This window comes from Canis lupus, chromosome 32 (assembly GCF_003254725.2).
Source record: "Canis lupus dingo isolate Sandy chromosome 32, ASM325472v2, whole genome shotgun sequence".
Lineage (NCBI taxonomy): Eukaryota > Metazoa > Chordata > Mammalia > Carnivora > Canidae > Canis > Canis lupus.
The window spans coordinates 8,778,091-8,802,244 of record NC_064274.1 but is presented as its reverse complement, the minus strand read 5'-3'; the positions used below and the strand labels follow the sequence as shown (position 1 = coordinate 8,802,244).

The 24,154-nt window shown below is 38.8% G+C and overlaps 1 long non-coding RNA gene across 1 annotated transcript in view; it reads right to left on the bottom strand.

Annotated features, from left to right (window-relative positions):
* Window positions 1-18,071, bottom strand: part of LOC118353106 (uncharacterized) — a 51,162-nt gene extending 33,091 nt beyond the window's left edge. The window contains exons 1-2 of the long non-coding RNA XR_004811363.1: window positions 17,983-18,071; window positions 6,973-7,037 (exon numbers count right to left, since the gene is read on the bottom strand). This is a non-coding gene — a long non-coding RNA (uncharacterized LOC118353106). The remainder of the gene's footprint in view (window positions 1-6,972; window positions 7,038-17,982) is intronic.
* Window positions 18,072-24,154: the final 6,083 nt, after the last annotated feature.

Here is a 24,154-nt window from a genome sequence, read left to right as displayed (position 1 = left end):
GTCTGATCTATACCCTGGATTCCCATTTTCCTCTCATGTTAATATTGCACTACTATTTCCTTATGGGAAACATCCCACCCCTTCCTCACTGGCCATAAAATCATAGCCAGCTGAAGAGCACCTTCCTCAGTAATGGCGCCCCCCTGACTATTCCCATCCACAGTAATTTGTTCCTCCTATACACTCAGCATTTATTTTCCACATCATTCTTTCAGCACTTTCTGCACTGTTTTTGTTGAAGATATCCTTTGGGGTTCTTTTTCACAAATTAGTCACAATTTTATAAGCCAATGCCTTGGCTCCTCAGTTCCCTCAGGGGTGAGACTGTGTGTAACAAACCTTTGTACCTACCACAATGGGAAGTACATAGGTCCCAAAATAGATTTTGGGTGAAAAGTTGTGGTTGCCCCAGTTAGCCTACTGAGAGCCAACTCCTGACAGTCCTCAAGAAATAATTTGCTATCTAATAATCATCAATGAATATCTTTTACAGAATGTCAAAATAGAAAAAAAATGGAACATAAATTTCAGCTACAATGATGTAGACTCCTCTAATATGGTCCCTGGGACTACACTCTATGAGACAAACATTTCTTAAAAACTGTAAGCTTGACAAAGAACACGCACTTGTTAGTACAATACCCAATGGCCACTGCTCTTGATGACAATTCCTATTGTCCCAGCACAGTGGGGGAAAATAAAAAGACTAATTAGTGCTGATTGTGGTTTGTGTGCTCTTGACTACAGATCTTCTTGCTAACTGGATGTCTAAAAAGTGCTGCTGCTGGGTATATGCTGACAGCTTCCACTCTGTCTGAAGGTTTATTATAGAAGAAACAAAGAAAAGGATGCTCCAAGCTACTAAGTGCTGAAAATGTTTAGTCTCTTGCTCTCTAGGCAACAAGATTACACAGTATATTAAGCAAATTCTATTGAGAAGCCTTGAATGCTTTGAGGTTCTCATCATGGCTATTACAGTGAACACTGGAAGTGTGTTTTTGAGTCATCAAAAAATGATTTTATAAGCCTAGACTATTAGGTGAGCAATTAAGACAGAGATAAATATTCTCCTGGCTGATTTTAGTTTCTCATAAATTAGCATTAGAAAATCACCATGTCAAAGGTTTGTAACCTCCATGTGAGGTCTACCCTGAAGTATCAAGTGAGTGAGCAAGATTAAGTATACAGAAGGCTTGAATGGGTATTGGAGGTAATAGGAGGAAAAGTATTGAGACAAACCTGAAGATGAAACCTTTACATCTGTCTGAATGTAAATTGATTTTTCTGATAAAGCATATACTCACACCCATATCCTCTTTTGTATAGCTACTATGAAACAGACAGAGATTGAGATGTCAGCAAATCTTTACCTAGGCTTTCAGTCTTATGTGTAAAAAGCTTCTTACACAGAATTGAGTCTGGCCCATTTCTTTATATAATGATCAATTCCTAAGGATGGATTGTCCAATTAAATAAAGATATCCCATTTAAATATATTCATTTATCTGTTAAAGACATACTTTTAAAAGGTTAATATTTTATAAATCTTAAGGAAATTATATTAATCTGCAAATAAGCCTAAAAGAGCCTCAGAGATTATTTACTCCAAATCATGTGATTTCATAAAGGGAAAACCAGAAGTTCAAAGAGGCTATGATTTTCCAAAGCCCTACAGGTAATTATAAATAGAGGTAGGACTAAAACCCAGGCTCATGGTTCTTGGTCCAGGACTCTCCAGCACACTGTCTCTTTCATATCACACCTGCATAATCACATATGCCTGGGGTGATGGTTATTACAAATGTCAGTATTTATTAACCACATTCTCAGTATTTCGTAAATGAATACAAATTTCAAAAATCTGACAACTGCAAAATGAGGAAATATCTTTCCTCTTTAACATAGTGCTACCTAAATTAGACTAAATTGGAAGAAATATTTGTCTGAATTAATAAAAGTCTGAATTAAAGTATTTTGTTTATAACATATGTCATCCCACACAGCATTTGGGGCTGTTTATGGAAGTATAACTGCTAAATACGAATAAAAATTTATCATCAGAACCACAAAGAAAAAAAGGTTGGAAGAAACAATTACAGACTCTAGAGATCTGGAGGAGGAGGGTGTGAAAGAGTTAGAGTATTTATCATGATGAATTTCTGACTATTGTTCAACTATCAATTTGATGAAAAGCTGCCTGACTAGCAAAATGGAAAGAGAAACATGGTCAGTTACAATTTGACATTAAGCACTTGGATAAAATACCATAATTCTCCAGGGAAAGTAAACATTTCCTACATCTCATGCTAAAATTAATTTCTCACATGGATCATATATCTCATCTACACCAATGAACAGCTAAGGCTATCTGTAAGTTTGTAATTTTCATAGCAATTAGTATAATTAGATTGAGTTTGTAATATTAGCAAATACCACATATATAAATCTAAAAACGAGTGTTTCTCAATATATTGTTGAGGTACCAGCATCATCAGAACCATGTGTTTGTCAAAAATGCATATTTCTAAGTGTATACCTAAATCTAAAGAATCTGAATTTCTATGGGGTGTCTGGGTGGCTCAGTCAGTTAAGCAGCTGCCTTCAGCTCGGGTCATGATCTTAGGGTCCTGATATCAAGCTATCAAGCCTCATGTCACGTCCTCTGCTCAGGGTAGAGTCTGCTCCTGCCTCTCCCTCTGTGATCTCTCTAGCTCTTACTCTCTCTCAAATAAATAAATGAAATCTTAAAAAAAAAAAAAAAATCCCAAGTGGGATTAAGAATCTACATTTAACAAGTTCCAAAGTTGTTTCAAATGTACTCTAAAGTTTAAGAATCACTGACCTAAAACATTAAAGCTTTGATGAGCAACTCTCATTCTATAGGGATTCATGGAAAATTCCCACATGACACATGGCTACTATCTAATTCCAAATGCAACTTTCATGTCATTAAAAATACAGGAATCTGAAATCAACCATTGGTCAGAATTTCCCAATTGGAAAAAACAGATTACCACTATAGTTCAACAATAACTCTATCAACAGGGTTTGGGGGAATCTCTGGGTGGCTCAGCGGTTTAGCACCTGCCTTCAGCCCAGGGCGTGATCCTGGAGTCCCAGGATCGAGTCCCACATGGGGCTCCCTGCATGGAGCCTGCTTCTCCCTCTGCCTTTGTCTCTGCCTTTCTCTGTGTGTGTGTGTGTGTGTGTGTGTGTGTGTGTCTCATAAATAAATAAATAAAGTCTTAAAAAACAAAAACAGGGGTTTGGGAAAGTGTGTCAAGTAGATCATTCTAGGCTATAGAATGTAACCTTATAAAAGCAGCAATTTTGCTCAGTTGACTGCTACCCCCCCCCCCCACCCCATGCCTAGAACAGGGCTGGGCTCATGGGAGACACTCAGTAAATATTTGTTCATTCATTCTTTGCCAAGGACCCAGTCAATAAGTATTCAAGGTTATTGAACATATATTTTAGCAATCAATTCCCTTTTAGAAAATGTTCATTTTCCTTTTAGGAAATTCTAGCACTGTCATATGAAGGCAAAATAGAATCCCTTAAAGTGACAATTTTTTCTAGTTGAGAACAGAGTAGAGAAATGAACGTTAAAGCAATGACTAATAATGATTTGTAATTAGCATTTTAAGGTCATATGCATAACAAGTAGATTTTTCTAATTTTATCATTATAATGTTTACATTAAAATTGATTCTAAAACAATGTGTTGCCTTAAATAAATACCTCACTATGGTCTTGTTTTCGTCTAACTTTTTATAGCTACTACAAAGGTCAAATTACAAGAGATCTTAGGGGTGAATGGTGACACAAATATAGCGCATATAAATTACTGAGGATTTTTTCTCATAGTTTCTCCTTTATGTCACAACAAAATAATGCTAAATTAGATGCCTAAGGTTTGTTATAAAACCCCCTTACAAAATAATGATAACTGCTGATATTAATGTTTCTATCATTTAGTTGAAAAGTATTTTGTTTTCCTGTGGAGATAAAATTAAAACCCCTCAGTTAAAGCAAGAAATTAAAGCAATAAATAAACCATGATACCATTTTATGGCATAAAAATTTCAAGCAAATTCTAAAAGATACTGTTGCCATGTACTAAGGGCAACATGTCTTCTTCCACATCTAAACATCACAACTAAAATACTCTGCCGGTCACATAAGGAAATAAAAATAGAATCATTCACAGGAGTATACACTGCTGTTAAGTGTAATCCTGAATGATTATAATGTTTATAATCTGATCGCTGGACTTAACTCCAATTTACATCTTAAAACACACTGGTTATGGCCACAGCAATACAAGCAGTTCCATCAGGCTAACAGACATATAAATATGGGATCAATCAAGGACAAAACAATTATCACTGAAATCACAAATAGAAAGAAAATGTCAGCTGCTCATGAAACCAAGTGAGGTAGAGTAACAAGTAATGACCAACAAAAATGGGTAACATCCCAAAAAGGTCCATCTCAATAACTGTAGACTTTATCAATCTGATATTAGCCCTGATGTATGATAATAAACAATTAACACAATTTTCTAAGATTTAGGACTATTTTGAAAATAGTTGTTACAAGATGTACTAACTGCTGTTAGTGCCGATGAATCTTGGCCAACACGCTGAGTTCTGGGATTTAGTAAAATAAATATGAAAAGCATTGCTCTAGTTCCCTTGCATAGCTATAACAAGTGAAAAATAATCTCTAAAGTAGGTTCAGAATTGAGTATTTATCACCTTTAAGAAAACAGTCAAAACTTTTACAGACTTGTATTTTCATCCAGAGGTTTGTTTTCCAACAACAGATTATTGAAATGTGTTAAGGTTTTAAGAATTAAAATAGGGGTGCCTGGGTGGCTCAGTGGTTGAACATCTGCCTTTGGCTCAGGTCATGATCCCAGGATCCTGGGATCAAGCCCCACATCAGGCTTCCTGCATGGAGCCTGCTTCTCCCTCTGCCTATGTCTCTGCCTCTCTCTGTGTGTCTCTCATGAATAAATAAATAAAATCTTAAAAAAAAAAAAAGGCAAAAACCCAACTTAAATGTCACCTCCTGAATAAATCCTGAAAGCTTTTAACAGTGAACTACAGTGACCTACACATTTTGTTCAAACACATACAAGAACATTAACTACTTTTATTGTGACTTATTTCCTATAGGTCATGTCACTAGACTCTTGAGTTCTCCGAAGATGGAGATCTCTCTGATTCATTCTGCTATCTTTCATGCCAATCACAGGTGGTGGGACAAGACAGATTGTCAATACATATTTGATGAATAAAATGTCCCTCATTAGTAGGTGAGAGGTAGAAAAGCCTTGTAACCACCGAGTTGTTTAATGCAAATATGTTTCCAAATTACGTCTGGGTAGACAATGAGTGAATAGTTAAAAACTATATTTTCATTAGTTTTTGAGACATACTTTCTACAACCTTGTTTTCTCAACCTATTTGCTCTACCATTGATTTAAGACCAGTCTAGAAGAATTCTACTCCTAAACTATGACATATTGCCAATTTCTATCATCCAAATTCATGAAGTATGGGTATTTCTAAAGGGAAAAAAGATACTAAAAATCGGAATGCCAAAAAAAAAAAAAAAACATAAGTAGCTATTTTCCTTTAATAATCAGAATAATCCGATTTAACAACCTATTCAATACATTTTATCCTGTCACTATGGAAATATACTTGAATAATCTTGCTCAAGCAAAAACTCCAATGTCATGAAAATAAATTTTTACAAAGAGTTTAAAAAGCAGATGTTTTTAAAATTCCAAACATTAGTGTATATCTTTTACAAAGTTTTAACAAAACATACCAAAAAGCAAAAACAAAAAAAAAAACAAACCCATACCAAGTAAAACTTCCATTAAAAGGAAGGAACAAAAAAAAAAAAAAAAAGGAAGGAACAAATAGTTATCACTGCCCTCTTGTCCTCATTCATCTCTCCTAGCCTTAGGAAAAGATGCATTCTCATGGAAATTACACACGTTTTCAAAAACTACAAAGCAATGACACAGTAACAAGATAAAAAAAGTTTCTCTTCTCTACTGAAATCAAAAGGCAGTTGATTTCCTATACTTCCATGATGTTTTTCTACCTAAGATCATTGCTCTGATAATTTCAACAATAACAACAGTATTAATAATGTTTCAAGAGGTGATATTCTTTCTGGAGATTGTTTTTATTATAGGGTTTCCCCACACCAAGAGCAGCAAATGATCTCTCCACCATCCCTGAAACAATCACAGTTTAGGAACCAGCCAACGAGTACCAGAGAGGGCTCACACGGAATTGGTAGGCTTCATTTGGCCCTCATAGTTACTTTTGTGACAGTAGATGTTCAAACAGGAAGAAAGAACAACCACCAAACCCATGAAGTCCACAGGAAAAGAGAAAATACTCAGTGATTCCTGAGTGTGTGTGTGTCTAAAAGCAGTAGCCACCAGGCCTGGTAGAGGCCTGGCAGAGGGGTTTCTTTGAGGGCAGAGTGAAAGGTCAACGTGATTGGCATAAACTAGCAAAATTCAACCGAGGGGAGAATGGGAATAAGGAACCCACCCACCCCCTGGAATTAATTAGAGTAGATATAGTATCCTGTCTCCAGTTGAAGAACTGGTTGTGGTCAACCCACCTGCTGATTCTTCTCCCCTCCCCTTTGGAAGGCTGTGAAAGCAGCCAATCAGGAGCAGTTACAAGAGACACCCACTTCCACTGCCAATCAATTGTTTGTCAGCGTGAGAACCGCCCCCTCGCTCCTGACTTTTCACTCAGGGTTAATAACTGATGATTATTTGGTCGCTGGTGAGTCCTTTAATTGCTACCTCCTCCTTCTCTTTCGTATTTGCATTTCAACTGCCTTCCCCCAACACTGAAATGGCTCATGGCTTCGTTTGCCTGACGTTGTGTAGATACAGGTACTTCTTCATAGTCAGTCACTACTTACCATCTGTGTCTTCCTTCAAGGAAGGAAGGGTGCCTGGGTAATGTCCTCCTCTTCTGACAGATGCTCTAAAAATAATCGGGCGATTTTTTCTTTATAAGCATGAGTGCTTATAATACCTACATGTAAAATATATACAAAGGTGTGTGTGTGTGTGTGTGTGTGCGTGTGTCTGCCTGCAATCTGATCATATGTGCCTTTTCTTTCAAGCTGTTTGGTTGGGGATCATTCAGCTTGAAATGGTTTTACAAACAGCATAGTCTCATTTTGACTAAAGACGATAATGTTAGTTCCATCTGTAAAGGAAGCTCTTAAACTGCAGCATATTTATATATTGAGCCTTGATAGCTGGGAAAGTCAAAGTGTGGGCTTCACCAACAAATGTGATTTGCCAAGTACTTTCACAATATTTGAGACACTAAATCAGGCACTTCCTTCAGCCAGAAAAATGGCAGTCTTTTCCCTTATCGGGTTTATATTCTAACAGATATCACCATCTGCTATTTATTCTTTATTTTGAACATGGTATCACAGAGACACAACAAGTTTTAATGAATTTGTAAGATTTTAGAGTTAACTTATTCCATCCAGGGAGCTAGGAAATTTTTAGAGAAAAAGAGATATCTAAAAATTCACTTATATTGGAAGACATTCTCTTGCTTACACTGGTGAATAAGAGCACAGACTCTAAAAGATCGTCTGAGTTCAAATCTTACCTAGCTCTACCACTTGATAGTTGTGGTAGCATCCTACGTAACTCTTGATTTCCTCATCCACAAAGTGAAATAATAGCTGTCACTACTTCTCAGGGTCATGGTTAAGAGTTAAATGAGTGAATACATACAAAGACCCAGATTTATAATAAATACCCTGTGAACATTAATCATTATCCATGTGCTGGGAAACCAACCAAAAGGTATATCTTCTTTTTTATTAATAGCATCTAAATCTTAAGTTCAAGTCTACATTTCTACCATTTCTATATATTTATATACATGTTTAATTATAGTTGCAAGCCTAATGTAAGTATGCGTACAGCAACATTTCCTTAGTACCTATCATGTGTATCTTTACCTACTCCAACACAGCTTCCTATCCAATATCCAATCCCCACTTTTTCTTACCAGCCTAATCCTTTTTATTTTGGCAACAGCAATATGCCCAGCTGAAAGAAAGAGGACATATTTCCTAGACTCCTATTCAGAGGAGGGGTTCATGTGACACCATTCTGGCCAATGAGATATAGTGGAAGTTTTTGGTCAAGACTGAGAAATAGGGATCCCTGGGTGGCGCAGCGGTTTGGCGCCTGCCTTTGGCCCAGGGCGCGATCCTGGAGACCCAGGATCGAATCCCACGTCAGGCTCCCGGTGCATGGAGCCTGCTTCTCCCTCTGCCTGTGTCTCTGCTTCTCTCTCTCTCTCTCTCTCTGTGACTATCATAAATAAAAAAAAAAAAAAGACTGAGAAATATCCTTAAAGGGAGACAAATCACTCTCATGTAAAGTTTGCTTGTATTCATCTCCTTTTTCCCATCTGGAGAGCAGATGCAGTAGCTGGAGCTTCAGCACCCATGAGGTGACCATAGTAAAAGGCACACTCCAAAGCTGACTTAAAAAATGGAGAGAAAGAGCCTTGGTCATGATTTCATAGATATGGCACACAGCTCTGAACTACCTCTCTTTCAAGCAACTTCTCATTAGGTAGTAAAAGATAAACTTTTATCCTATTTATATTGAAATCAATGCTTGAACAATACCAGGGGGTTAGGGGCACCAACCCTATTCCTATTGTTGTTCATGGATCAATGGTACTCTTATTTGGCTTTTCTATACATTCAGCCAAACTTGTATCCCTGATGTATATCCACTGATATAAGTGGGTATAATTGTCCCCATTCACAGATAAAGTTAGGGGACATCATGGGATGGCACATCCTGGAGATGACAAAACTATATTTAGAAACTAGGCAGCCTGAGTCTTAATTACACACTGTATGTCTCTCAAAAGAATACCAATATGATTAGATATGGGAACCAAAATTTGACTTTTTCTCCTATCTGTACAAGCCCTTTTCTTGATTCAACATTCATTCCTTTGCACCATTAACAACCACTTAATCCACTAAGTGCCAAGCACAATGTGTCAGGCACTGGACATACCACTAGGAAAAAGCAGACAAGACCACTCTCCTCATAGAGCCTACATCTGTGGGGGTATAAAGATAAGAACACACACAACTACTGTACTGTAAGCCCCGGCACATGGGTGATACAAGGCTCTGCAAGAGAACAAAGGAGGCCACCTAACCGGGCCAATTTTCTCTCCCTCCATGAAACTATTCTGTTGCTGATGTGCAGGAATAATTCTGTAATGGCCAACAACTATTCTTGAATAGTCTCAGAGATGATTTTCCACCCAAGGGGAGGAGGGCAGGCTGAACTACTTTCCCCTTGCACCATCTTGACTTGACACTGGGTTCCCAAGGCTTTTTCCAGACTAACTAGGCATTCATTCTTTCTCTTACTTATAATTGTTCTTATTCTCAACATGCAGAGGTAAGAAATGTCTCCCTATTCTCCCACACATGCATTAAATGGACTATTACTCTGTTACAGGCTAGTCCTACCCATGTCTGTCCACAAGCTCTGCTCTTGCCAGCACTCAGAAGGACATCCTTTCCATCTGTTTTGTCACAGAGCGCTCACCACTGTGCTTGCCTTTGTTCACTCTTATCACTCCTGGACAGCATGGCAATTAAAATGGGACAATGAGGGCACCTGGGTAGGGCTCAGTGGTTGACCATTTGCTTTTGGCTCAGGGCGTGATCCCGGGGTCCTGGGGTCGAGTTCCACATTGGGAGCCTGCTTCTCCCTCTGCCTGTGTCTCTGCCTCTTTCTGTGTCTCTCATGAATAAATAAATATAATATTTTCATAAAATAAAATAAATAAAAATAAAATGGGACAATGAGGACCTTCCTTTTAAATCTCCAGTGTCACATCCAAGTAAAATAATTCCTTTCTCCGAATCATAAAGCCTGAGCTTTTCTTCTGACTCCATCTCCAGCTTCGTCTATGGTTCACATACTTAATTTGTAAAGACCTCCTCCACTTGTTAATCATCACATTGAGAAAACAAGTAAAATGATACATTAGTCTCTTTTGTTCTCACCCTCCATGTCCTTCTTTCTCAAGAGAGCAATCTATTTCACGAGATTCTAAAAACAAAGGCAGGGATGCCTGGATGGCTCAGCGGTTGAGCAGCTGCCTTCGGCTCAGAGCCTGATCCTGGAGTCCTGGGATCAAGTCCCACATCGGGCTCCCTGCATGGAGCCTGCTTCTCCCTCTGCCTATGTCTCTGCCTCTCTCTCTGTGTGTGTCTTTCATGAATAAATAAATAAAATCTTTAAAAAATAAAAGAAAAATAAAAGCAAAGGCAGAATGACGTTGTTAAAACCTCTACTTGTGTTTTGATCTTTTTTATCAGTTAATTATCCACTCACCATTTGCCCTGTGAGTATGAAGCGTGAAAACCTGGAACACCATAGGAACATCAAGCCCTACCTATTTCATTTCTACCAATGATAAGAGGTACTGTGGAGTCTCTTGACAAACCTAAAAGCAAGGTCAGTGTCCAGACAATAGAGACCACACAGATAACAACAATGAAAAAAAACAAATATGTATTTATTTCACTTGTCCTTGGTGGATTAAAAGCATGGCACAGTCTATATTTGTTGCCTGAATAATGGCCCCTTTTGCCTTTCAGCTTTTTGCATCAATGGACTTCTATGGCTACCTCACCTCTTAACACATTACCTCTGGTCATTCCATTTGTCACTATAATTATGTGACTCAAAGGGTAATAATCTGGTGAAACAAGGACTGTGAGTTCTCATCCTGACTAAGCCAAGAACTTCTCTTTTGATCTTGTAGGAGTTACCCAAGCTCCCCATTCTCATCATGAGAATGGCAGTAAAAATAACCTACCTCACAGGTTTGTGTAAAAACAGGTAGATTTTTCAAATTATTATAAAACACTTCATAAACAAAGGACTTTGAGGCAGCATTATCATTCTCAGACTCCTGATGCATTTCCAATTACAGAATGAGTCAGTTACTAATTAATTATTACCAGAGCACTGGTCCCCTTCCCATCAAGTACAGCCACAGGGCAGAAGAGTGTCAAGATAAACTATGCATTGGAACATTGCTCTCACAACTTTGGATATCAAAAGATGCCATCAGATCTTTCCATTGTTACAAAAAGCACAGGAGCTCTTTGCATCTCCATACAAAACTGAACATAGGGAAGCTTGAGAGAGGGGAGTCAAAGATGAACACATTGGTTTCCATCATTTATCCCTGCCACATTGGAGAAGAATCAGCAATGAGCATGAAATCGAGGCTGCCAGCTTCCAGTCTACTCATCTGCGCTGAGTATCTGACAGAAGCAAGGTTTAGTGTGTTGGACAGAAAATGCAGATTCCAATTGCAAAGTTGTGCTCAACAGAACCCTGGTTGGCTAACCCTTTTGAATCTCATTTTCCCTTTTCAGCATTCCTGGTTCATCCATGACTCTGATTAGATTTTTGGACACTATAGTTCTTGTTTGGCTCCTGGTGCTGGGCCTTTAACTTGGTCCCAGAACTTCAGGAGACATTTCCACTTATTTATGGTGAATATTTACATTTATTCAAGGCAAAAGAAAATGGAGGCCATTAACCCTGCTGGAACACTCCATTTTTTTCTGTGGTTTCTGCCTCAATGTTTCCTGTTTCTTCTGTCCCTGACCACTTCTGTGAACTCCGTCTGCTTCTCTCTTGGTTCATCATCTCTTCAGATTCTCCAGTAAGAGTTTAGGGTAGGATGAACAGATTAGGAGCAATGGAGGACAAATGCCAAGCTCATATGCCCTTGCTTCCATACTTGTCCACCCTCTGCCTTCATACTTTCCCCATGAAGCCACAGGTAAAGATATATTAGTGCTCTGCTTCACAGTATTCCTGTAAGGCTTAAGAACATGTTATATTTAAAGCATTTAGAGCAATGCCTGACATTTATTAGGTACTTAGTAAATATTAGCTATTCATAGTAGCTGAAATATGGAAAGTTGCCTAACAATTGTTATTAGTGGGACAATAGTCATTTCTCTTCTTGTGGCTACCATAGGGCCCAAGTCTCTAAGAAGTTGCATTATTGATATTTTTATTACATTTCAAGAAAGTTTTTTTTTTTACAATTGTATGCGATACATCCCATTTCTACTAAACAAACTCAAAAAAGTATAAAAGGCACATACACAAATTATTTCAGAGTAAATATATTCCCTTGATACATTTTTCAAATCTTTGATTTGGAAAATACAGATGAAAAATGAGGAAGCTTTTTAAGGGAAAAGTTCTCATATCTGAACTATATATAGCAGACTATGGAAAGTAGAAAGTATGGGGATAAGGGTGTTACTTGAAGTAGATCTCCTTGGGAAAGTATTATTTTAGAAAAAAAAAAAAAAAAAAAAAAAACCAAAGAAACCAGCTGAACATCTGAGAGAAAACAACTCTAGAGAAATAACAATTGAAAAAAGCCACTTAAAGAGAAAGATGCCTGGTATGTTGGGAGGACATCCAGAAGGCCAGCCAGCATGGCTTTTTTCGTGGAATAGAATGGGAAGGTAGAAGAGTGGGTGGGTCATGGTGGTCATAGAGGCCTGAGTGCTAAGGGCCTCAGAGACTATTGTAAGGACTCTGGGCCCTAGATATATTTGAAAGCAGAACCAAAAGATCTCTTAATGAATTGGGTATAAGCTACTAAGGCAAAATGAAGTCAAAGATAATTTCAAGAATTTTGGCCTGAGTAACTAACCCTGAGGACAGAATTGCCATCAACCTAAATGGGAAGGCTATGGGTAAAGGACAGGGGATTAGTAGTAATTCAGGCTTTAACATGATGATTTTTAGATGTCCAATAGACATCCAAATGAAGATGTATTGTAGAATGTTGTATATATGAATCTGGAGTTCAGAAGAAAAGTCTGGACTTAGGAACCATGGGCATGATATTAGATGACAGCATTGGGTGAGTATAGAAAAAAAAAAAAAAAAGAGGGAAGCCCTGGTGGCTCAGTGGTTTAGTGCCGCCTTCAGCCCAGGGCCTGATCCTGGAGACCCGGAATCGAGTCCCACATCAGGCTCACTGCATAGAGCCTGCTTCTCTCTCTGCCTGTGTCTCTGCCCCTCTCTCTCTCTCAGGAATAAATAAAATACATTAAAAAAAAAGAAAGAAAAGAAAGAAAGAAAGAAAGAAAGAAAGAAAGAAAGAAAGAAAGAAAGGAAGGAAGGAAGGAAGGAAGGAAGGAAGGAAGGAAGAAAAAGAAAGAAAGAAAGAAAGAAAGAAAGAAGAAAGAAAGAAAGAAGAAAGAAAGAAAGAAAGAAAGAAAGAAAAAAAAAAAAAGAAGATAAAGGAATGAAACCACAGTTAATATCATCCTTAATGGGGAAAAACTGAAAGCTTTTTCTACCCAGTCAGGAAGAAGACAGGAATGTCCACTCTCACCATTACTATTTAATATAATATTAGAAGTCTTAGCCTCAGCAATCAGACAACAAAAAGAATAAAAGGCATCCAAATTGGCAAAGAAGAAGTCAAACTTTCACTATTTTCAGATGACATGATACTTTATGTAGAAAACCAAAAAGACTGCACCAAAAAAAATTGCTAGTACTAATACATGAATTCAGCAACATTGCAGGATATAAAATCAACATACAGAAATCTGTTGCATTTCTATACACCAATAATGAAGTAGCAGAAAAAGAAATAAAGGAATCAATCTCATTTACAATGGCACCAAAAATAATAAGGTACTCAAGAATAAGTCTCCCAAAATGGTGAAAGGTCTATACTCTGGAAACTATAGAAAACTGATGAAAGAAATTAAAGAGGACACAAAGAAATGGAAAAAAATCCCATGCTCATGGATTGGAAGAACAAACATTGTTAAAATATTTATACTACCCAAAGCAATTTATACATTTAATGCAATTCTTATCAAAATACTACAAGAATTTTTCGCAGAGCTAGAACAAACAATCCTAAAATATGTATGGAACCACAAAAGACCTCAAATAGCTTAAAGAAATCCTGAAAAAGAAAAGCAAAGCTGGAGGCATCATGATTCTGGACTTCAAGCTCTATTACAAAGTTGTAGTGATCAAGACAGAATGGAACTGACACAAAAATAGACACATAGATCAATAGAACAAAATAGAAAACCCAGAAATGGACCCACAACTGTATAGTCAACTAATCGTCAACAAAGCAGGAAAGAATATCCATGGAAAAAGACAGTCTCTTCAACAAATGGTGTTGGGAAAACTGGAGAGCAACATGTGGAAGAATGAAACTGGACTATTTTCTTGCACCATACACAAAAATGAATTCAAAATGGATGAAAGATCTAAATGTGAGACAGGAAACCATGAAAATACTAGGGAAGAACACGGGCAGCTACCTCTCTGACCTCAGCCAGAGTGAATTCTTCCTAGACATGTTGCCAGGGACTAGGGAAACAAAAGTAAAAATGAACTATTGGGACTTCATCAAGATAAAAGACTTCTGCATAGCAAAGGAAATAATCAACAAAACTAAAAGACAGCCTATGGAAGGGGAAAAGATATTTGCAAATGACATAGCTGATGAACGGTTAGTATTCAAAATCTATAATGGACTTGACAAATTCAATACCCAAAAAAAATCAAAAAATCCAGTCAAAGAAATGGGCAGAAGACATGAATAGGCATTTTCCCAAAGAAGACATCCAGATGGCCAACAGACACATGAAAAGATTCTCAACATCACTTACCATCAGGTAAATACAAATAAAAACCACAATGAAATACCACCTCACACCTGTCAGAATAGCTAAAATTAACAACACAAGAAACAACAGAAGTTGACAAAGATGTGGAGAAAGGGAAACCTTTTGCACTATTGGTGGTAATGCAAACTGGTGCAGCCACTCTGGAAAATAGTGTGGAGGTTCCTCCAGTAGTTAAAAATAGAACTACCCTATGACCCACCAATTGCACTATGAAGTATTTACCCAAGGAATACAAAAATACAAATTTGAAGGGATGCATGCACCCCAATGTATATAGAAGTATTATCAACAATAGCCAAATTATGGAAAGAGCCCATTGATGAATGGATAAAGAAGAGATGGTATATATACCTAATGGAATATTACTCCTCCGTCAAAAAGAATGAAATATTGCTATTAGCAACAATGTGGATGGAGTTAGAGGGTATTATGCTAAGCCACAGATTTCACTTATCTGTGGAATTCAAGAAACAAAACAAATGAACATATGGGAAGGTAAAAAAAAAAGAGAGAGGGGGAAGCAAACCATAAGATACTATCAATGATAGAGAAAAAACAAAGGGTCAATGGAGGGAAGTAGGTAGGAGATGGGCTAAATAGGGGGTGGGTATTAAAGAGGGCATTTGTTATGATGAGCACTGGCTATTATTTATACGTGATGAATCACTAAATTCTACTCCTAAAACCAATATTACAATATATGTTAACTAGAATTTAAATAAAAAATGTAAAAAAAAAGAAATTAAAATTATGGAATTAAGACTAATGACAACGTCTAGTATATAGCCATGAGAATAAGGGGCTACACTAGGCTGGAGACAAGTTCATTAAAGAAGAGTTCAAGGAACTAACAGGTCAGGATGTTAGAAGGATTCTTTGTGTCCGTATTAAAATTAGCAAGAATTATGAGTATATTACAGAAAGCAAAAATGAGCCACAAGTAAAACCATAGAAAATAAGGGAAAAAGCCTGGAGAATCAGTCAATGATGGCAATAACAGGGGACAATGACAGATATAATATGACAGCATGAGAATCAATGTTGAGAGGCCATAGGTAGGAGAAAAGGAGAATGGTCTAGAAACAGCAATAAGGTGCAAGGAGAAGACCTTCTTCAGTCTCAGGCCCAATGGTGAGAAAGCTATGGAAAAAAAAAAAAAAAAAAACAGCCATCATTTGAGACAGATGTTAGGAAAGCAGAAACTTCAGGAGGGAGCCAGGTTTCTTTTAGAGCAAGATGAAGAGAATATTCAAAGAATAGGCTGAGGAACAGGAGTCTTACTTCCAATAGAACTCAAATTCCAAAGGGTGCTGTGGAAGAATTTTAGAAGTTGGATAAAGGCAGGGAAAGGAACAGAACGGGAGTATATGGAATGCAATGGGAATTAGAGTGCGGGAGAGGAGAGGTGACCTGGATGTCTGGAGACTCCTTTGGAGGCTGAAATAAATAGACATAAGTGGGATAATAAAGTAGTCCAGGGAGATATGATGCAGATGCTGCTGATACCCTATATTAATAGGTAGGGGGAATGGATTTCTAGGGCTTCCTAACAATGAGAATAAAAAGTTAGAAGTAAAATGGTCCTAATCTAATATTCTTCTCTTAGCTTCTGTTAGGGAAGGAGCAGTTTTATTATAAGCCTATGTGCCCCATCTCAACCCCTATCAATGGACTCAAGGATTTTGGCGTAGTTACCACACCACACTGTACCTGTTCTCTCTCCTCCCCTCCATGACTTGATTATCTAACCAAACTAATGACTTGAATAAAGAGAATTTTGAGAGAGTTGGAAAACAATGTCATGGCAGGCTAGTGAGGGTAAAAGTTCAGACCAGATAGAGCAGTCTTGTGTATCCTGCAATCCACTGTGACTATGCACTTAACTTAGTGGTAGGATGAGTCCCAACTTATCCTTCTCTATAAAGTCTCTGATATCACTTACATTTTTCTCAAGACACATAAATTCCACTCTACTTATTATTTCCCTAAAATAACCATAAGAATGCAATTCTGGTGTATATCTTGCCCTTTAAAATATATGTATATTTATGTGTGTTATTAATTACAGCTGATGCAATAATTAAATTTTCAGCTAAAAATCTCCAATATAAATGACATTATGCTCTATTCTATTGATAGTAATAATACACTTTGAAGATATAAAAAGCTGACAAGCAATCAACCTATAATCTCCAAAAAGAGAATTCCCCTACTTATGAATGAAAAGTTATCTAATCAGTTATTTACTTAGTCTTATTCAAGATCAATAAGTTGATTTAAAAAAAATCCTAACATACTCAGTTTGAGCTAAATTCTCTAAATGTGCTCACATTCCACTGATTAACTTTTTTTTTTTTTTTTTTTTTTATTATAGTCACAGAGAGAGAGCGATGCAGAGACACAGGCAGAGGGAGAAGCAGGCTCCATGCACCGGGAGCCCGATGTGGGATTCGATCCCGGGTCTCCAGGATCGCGCCCTGGCCCAAAGGCAGGTGCCAAACCGCTGCGCCACCCAGGGATCCCCACTGATTAACTTCTTAAAGGTAAATTGTTAATATAGGCCTGACCAGATAGGCAAAAATGTAACTTATGCTCCAAAACATAATTTGGGGTCATCTCATCCTTATTCCATGCTTCAAATATCACCTATATTCTGATCCTGATTCACCTATTCTCCCAACTACCAATCATAACAGGAGGTTAAGCAAAAGTATTGATCTCTTCTCTGAATGCATATATTCATCTACTAAGAAGAAAATGACATGGGGGCATGTATCAGTCAGGTTACTCATAGATACAAAACAGTACCCCAAAATGAGTATCAAAAAGAGCTTAAGACAGATAATTTGGGATGCCTGGGTGGCTCAGGGGTTGAGCCCCTCCCTTTGGCCCAAGACATGATCCTGGAGTCCCGGAATTGAGTCCCACATCGGGCTCCCTGCATGGAGCCTGCTTCTCTCTGCCTGTGTCTCTCATGAGTAAATAAATAAAATATTTTTTAAAAGAGACACAGATAATTTACACTGGTGTGGTCAGTGTTAGGAGGAATCCAATCAGAAATAAGGAGCCACCCTGAGTCTAGGAACAGTGAGAAGCAACTACTATCCCTAGGTGTGTAAGGGCAAGAATACTCACTAAGCTTTATTCATACTTGTTAAGCCTAGTAGGAGCTGTGATTCTCTGTAGAGAAATTCAACCACTGCCCATACATGGCTCAGCAGGGGGGTTTCCATAGGAATAAACAGCGCAATTTTACCTTCCTCCCACCTTCTATTATGAGGCCTTCCATTGTTTAAACACAACTACTGGGAGCCAGAGGGGTGAGGGTGGGGGCTTATTTTTGTAGTCCATAAAACCACCCTCCTGGGGCATACCTCAGGATGAAGGGTGGAAAGTGCATCCAGAGAGACAAATGGAGAATATCCAGCATAGGAGCCAACACAATGAGCCAGAAATAGCAGGCATAGAAAACAAAGATCTTAAAACTAGCAAAGGAGAATAGAGACCTCTAAGAGGGAGGCCTCTAAGGAAAAGGGGATGGGGAGAGAATTCAATACAATCTATGGTATGGATGAGGGCTTGAAAAACTCAAGGCTGCATGTATTTCTGCTTAATTATGCAAGTAAATAAAGAGATAAAACAACACAAGAGAAAAAGAAACAAAAAAAAGCTATAGGAGAAAGGCAGCTTAAATTTGAAGTTAACAAAAACACAGCATGAGTTTGAGTAAACGACAAAAAAATTCTACTGGGATTATTGTTTTTTGGATGACACCAAATCCTCACTGTAAACTTACAGTGCATTATTTGGTTCACTAAGCAATTTTTTAACAGCTTGGAATATCATAAATGCTATTTGTTGGCCTCCAACGTTAAGAATTTATCTCTATGTGGCAACGGCCTGCCACCAGAACACAGGTGTTGTGAAAACCACCGCTAAACCTAAACCAAAATGGGAAAGGAAAAGACTCACATCAACATGGTAATCATTGGACATGTAGATTCAGGCGTCTATCGCTACTGGCCATCCGATCTACAAATGTGGTGGGATCAACAAAAGAACTATCAAAAGATTTGAGAAGGAGGCTGCTGAGAAGGGAAAAGGCTCCTTCAAGTAGCCTGGGTCTTGGATGAACTGAAAGCTGAACGTGAACGTGGTATCACCATTGATATCTCCCTGTGGAAATTCGAGACCAGCAAGTATTATGTGACCATCATTGATGCCCCAGGACACAGAGACTTTATCAAAAACATGATTACAGGCACATCTCAGGCTGACTGTGCTGTCCTGATTGTGCTGCTGGTGTTGGTGAATCTGAAGCAGGTATCTCCAAGAATGGGCAGACCCGTGAGCGTGCCCTTCTGGCTTACACACTGGGAGTAAAACAATGAATTGTTGGTGCTAACGAAATGGATTCCACTGAACCACCCCACAGCCAGATAAGATATGAGGAAATCGTTAAGGAAGTCAGCTCCTACATTAAGCAAATTGGCTACAACCCGGACACAGTAGCATTTGTGCCAATTTCTGGTTGGAATGGTGACAACATGCTGGAGCCAAGTGCTAACATGCCTTGGTTCAAGGGATGGAAAGTCACCCGTAAAGATGGGAACGCCAGTGGAACCGCACTGCTTGGAGCTCTGGATTGCATCCTGCCACCAACTGGTCCAACTGATAAGCCCTTGCGTTTGCCTCTCTGGATGTCTTCAAAATTGGTGGTATTGGTACTGTCCCAGTGGGTCCAGTGGAGACTGGTGTTCTTAAGCCTGGCATGGTGGTCACCTCTGCTCCGGTCAATGTTACAACTGAAGTAAAGTCTGTTGAAATGCACCATGAAGCTTTGAGTGAGGCTCTTCCTGGAGACAATGTGGGCTTCAATGTCTAGAACGTATCTGTCAAAGATGTTCGTCGTGGCAAGGTGGCTGGTGACAGCAAAAATGACCCACCCATGGAAGAGGCTGGCTTCATGGCTCAGGTGATTATACTGAACCATCCAGGCCAAATCAGTGCTGATATGCACCTGTGCTGGGTTGTCACACAGCTCACATTGCTTGCAAGTTTGCTGAACTGAAGGAGAAGATAGATCGTCATTCTGGAAAAAAGCTGGAAGATGGTCCCAAGTTCTTGAAATCTGGGGATGCTGCCATTGTTGATATGGTTCCTGGCAAACCTATGTGTGTTGAGAGCTTCTCTGACTGTCCTCCTCTGGGCCGTTTTGCTGTTTGTGACATGAGACAGACGGTTGCTGTGGGTGTCATCAAAGCAGTGGACAAGAAGGCAGCTGGAGCTGGCAAAGTCACCAAGTCTGCCCAGAAAGCTCAGAAGGCTAAATGGATATTATCCCCAATACCTGCCACCCCAGACTTAATCAGTGGTGGAGGCACAGTCTCAGAACTGTTTGTGTCAATTGGCCATTTAATAGTAAAAGACTGGTTAATGAGAACAATGCTTTGTAAAACCTTCAGAAGGAAAGGAGAATGTTTTGTGGACCATTTGTTTGTGTGTGTGTGTGTGTGTGTGTGTGTGTGTGGCAGTTTTAAGTTATTAGTTTTTATTTTTTTATTTTTATTTTTTAAAGATTTTATTTATTTATTCATTAGAGACACACACACACAGAGGCAGAGGCAGAGACATAGGCAGAGGGAGAAGCAGGCTCCATGCAGGGAGCCCGATGTGGGACTCGATCCCAGGACTCTAGGATCACGCCCTGGGTCAAAGGCAGGTGCTAAACCTGCTGAGCCACCCAGGGATCCCAAGTTATTAGTTTTTAAAATCAGTACTTTTTAATGGAAACAACTTGACCAAAAATCTGTCACAGAATTTTGAGACCCATTAAAACAAAAGTTTAACGAGAAACCTGTGTCTTCTTTTGGTCAACACTGTAACCTTGTATAGTATTCAGGTAAAAGATCTGAGTTGCACAGAACCTATTTCTGGTGTTTAAAAATACTGAAACTGAAATTTGGGTTCACTGTTTTCCTGGGTGGAAACTTCAGGTTTTCCACCCTGTTTAAGGGAAAGAAACTATTTAAAGACATAGTAAAAACAATGCTATGGGAAAGGGAGGGGGGGTCTGTTGGTGCAATACAATTTCTCTTAGAACAGATAAGCAGAGTAACACCATAAGATAGTTTATAACAGGTTAAATTCTGTAATATCAAATCCAGTGTATTGTGTATAAAATTTGTATTCTATCACTAGGGAGTAAACTTGTTGATACAAAAAAAAAAAGAATTTATCTCTGTGATTCATTCTAGTTTGTAGATTAGAATGTAAATTTTATCAAATTTAAAGGGGGGGCAGAGGAGGGAGTGAGAGAGAATCTTAAGAGATCTGAAGATCTCTAATATCTCATTATCCTAATAGCCTCTGAGATCATGACCTGAGCTGAAATCAAGAGTCAGACACTTAACCAACTGGGGCACCCAGAAAGCTCAGTCGAAGTAAGACTCTTCATCTTGGGGCTATGAGTTCAAGCCCCATGGGTACAGAGATTACAATCAATCAATCAATCAATACAAACTTTTTAAAAGTTAAAATTAGGGCACCTGGGTGGCTCAGTGGTTGAGTGTCTGCCTTTGGCTCAGATTGTAATCTCAGGGTCCTGGGATCGAGTACTGCATCAGACTCCCCAGAAGGAGTCTGCTTCTCCCTCTACCTGTGTCTCTACCTTTCTCTGTGTGTCATAAATAAATAAATAAATAAATAAATAAATAAATAAATAAATAAAACAAAAAAGTTAAAACCCTTAAAAAATTAAAAATAAAAGCAATTAAGAAAATAGAAGCAGAGCTGATACATATAGGGAGACAAAAATGGTGCAAAAATGTGGAGCAAAGGAGGAAAGTGATAATGTTCTCACCTTACAAAGTTATTGACAAAAAATATTTATATGTTTTCTTTAGGTGCTAGAATAAGAAATAGGGATTAAGTATGTAACTTGAAGTTACGGGGTGACCAGTGGAGGAACTTAGAGAGATATTAGTTTCAAGGGGAGAAGGAAGGGATGAGAGAAGGGAGAAAGGAACAGAAGTGATGTGGATAGTACAAAAATATACTAAGTCATCATTTATCTTAGAACAGCCAAAAAGAAATCAGAAAAATTAAAATGAAAAATAATTTAAAATAGTAAAAGCAGGAGCAGTTGGCTGGCTCAGCTGGAGGAGCATTAGACTCTTGATCTTGGGGTCATGAGTTCCAGTGCCACACTAGTTGTGGAGATTACTTAAAAATAAAAATCTTATTTAAAAAAAAATTTAGGGCAGCCCCGGTGGCACAGCGGTTTAGCGCCGCCTGCAGCCCAGGGCGTGATCCTGGAGTCCTGGGATTGAGTCCCGCATCAGGCTCTCTGCATGGAGCCTGCTTCTTCCTCTGCCTGTGTCTCTGCCTCTCTCTTTGTGTCTCTATGAATAAATAAAAATCTTTTTTAAAAATTTTAAAAATGATAAAAACAAAGAATAATAAGTATTGCTTCCAGAGAATGGCATTAGATCTGTGGAGGCATAGAAAAAACGATTATATCAGCCAGACTCCAATCAGGAGAAACACCCCAGTAATTTGAAGCTGGGAAGTTAAAATTGCTACTAACTATAACATAGGGTTGAAGTATCAAAAGATTGACCAGTAGGAACTAAAGAGAAGTCTGAAGAATACAGGCCTAACAGAGAAGAAGAGCAGCAGCTGCTGTGGCTAGGACTGAGCTAGGATACTTAGGGGAAGTGCATGCCACAGAGCTGAGATCCAGACCTGGCACGAGAGGGCACAGCTGTTCTCACTGGACCACAGAGGAGTCACTGCGGTGCCATGCCATGGAATTTTCTGGAAATCCATCATCTGGAGCTGGCTGGAAATCCACCCTCTGGGATGCCAGAAAAGCCATTCATAGGCAAGTCATTTACAGAGAGACATCAAATCTAGCAACTTGCTGCAAAGCTGCCAGAAGAGACATCCTAGGAAGCTGTGGGCCACTGCCTGGTGGAGACGCTGTGCCCTCTGCCGGAGCCCAGAGCTGGGGAAGGCTGCATCTGCTTTTAGCTCTGGCCCTGACAGGAGCCATCCGATCTGCGGGAGCGGATTGAAGGAACACACAGGAATCAGTAAGAGAACTCTCTTCCTCTTCAGGTGCCCTTCCAGCACCCTCTAATGTGAAAGCTTAATGTTGTCCTTGCTGCAAAGGGGAAAATGCTCAGAGGATCCAGGCCTATTAAGGCAGAGCAGGCATTGAGGGTGGACTTGGAAATGAGAGGCAATAAATTGATAACTGCTGCACTATAATCATGATTTTTCTTTATACAGACGATTTGATGTTTTTAACCAGCTGTATGTTTTATTTTGATAAAATTTTATTTTCTAAAATCCTGTATCTGTAATGCAATTTCTTGATTCTCAGGCCTGCCTATAGAATACTTGCTTTTAGATGTCCCATAATATGTAGATTCATATATGAGCCATCCTCTTCCACTGCTCCCCTCCAGAAATCCTGTTCCTGCTTCTCCTCCTGTCTCCCTCAGTCTCACCTGGGAGCCCTAAGTCAGAAAAACAGGAGTTAATTTAGACACCCCCTACAGAGTCACACTGTCCCTCATACACAAATACACTCACTCCCTATATTCAGTTTGTCACTAAGTAAAAGCATTCAATGTTCCTTATCTTTCTAAATTGTTCCCCTTTGCTTTACTACTACCTTACTTCAGGTCCTCATTATCCTAATAGCCTTTTAATGGTCTCTCATCACTCCCCAACGCAGCAATCCATATTTCACACTGCGACCCACCAGAGCAGGGGCTTTACTAAATTTAAATCTTATACTATCTCTCAATGGTCCCTGAAATCCCTGGGCTTGGAACACAAAGCCCTCCAGAATCTGGCTACTTGTCCAGCCTCACTCTCAACATAACCTTATGCTCCAATCACAGCAAATTTCAGGCATTTCTCCAACAGAACAAGCTGCTATACATAGGAATCATATAATGCAATCAATTAATTATAAAACCTACTTTGTATTGTATAAACTACTATTGGTTATAGGTCAGTCTCTACTGGGAATTAATAGCTCACCAGTAGAGGGAGAAAAAAAAAAAAAACTCATGCAGACAAAACACATTAACACTACTTTGATCACATGTCCAGATGCTCTGCCAACATTTTCCTTTGGACCTGTAATCCTGGGCTCTCTTCATTACCTTTGGCACCTGTGATAAATGGGAGTCCTGATACATCAGGACTCAGCAGAGGCTGCATGGACCAGAGGGTAAAGGAGAAAATGTTTAGTTTTGATTTTTCTTATTTTGCTTTTTTGTTGTTGCTG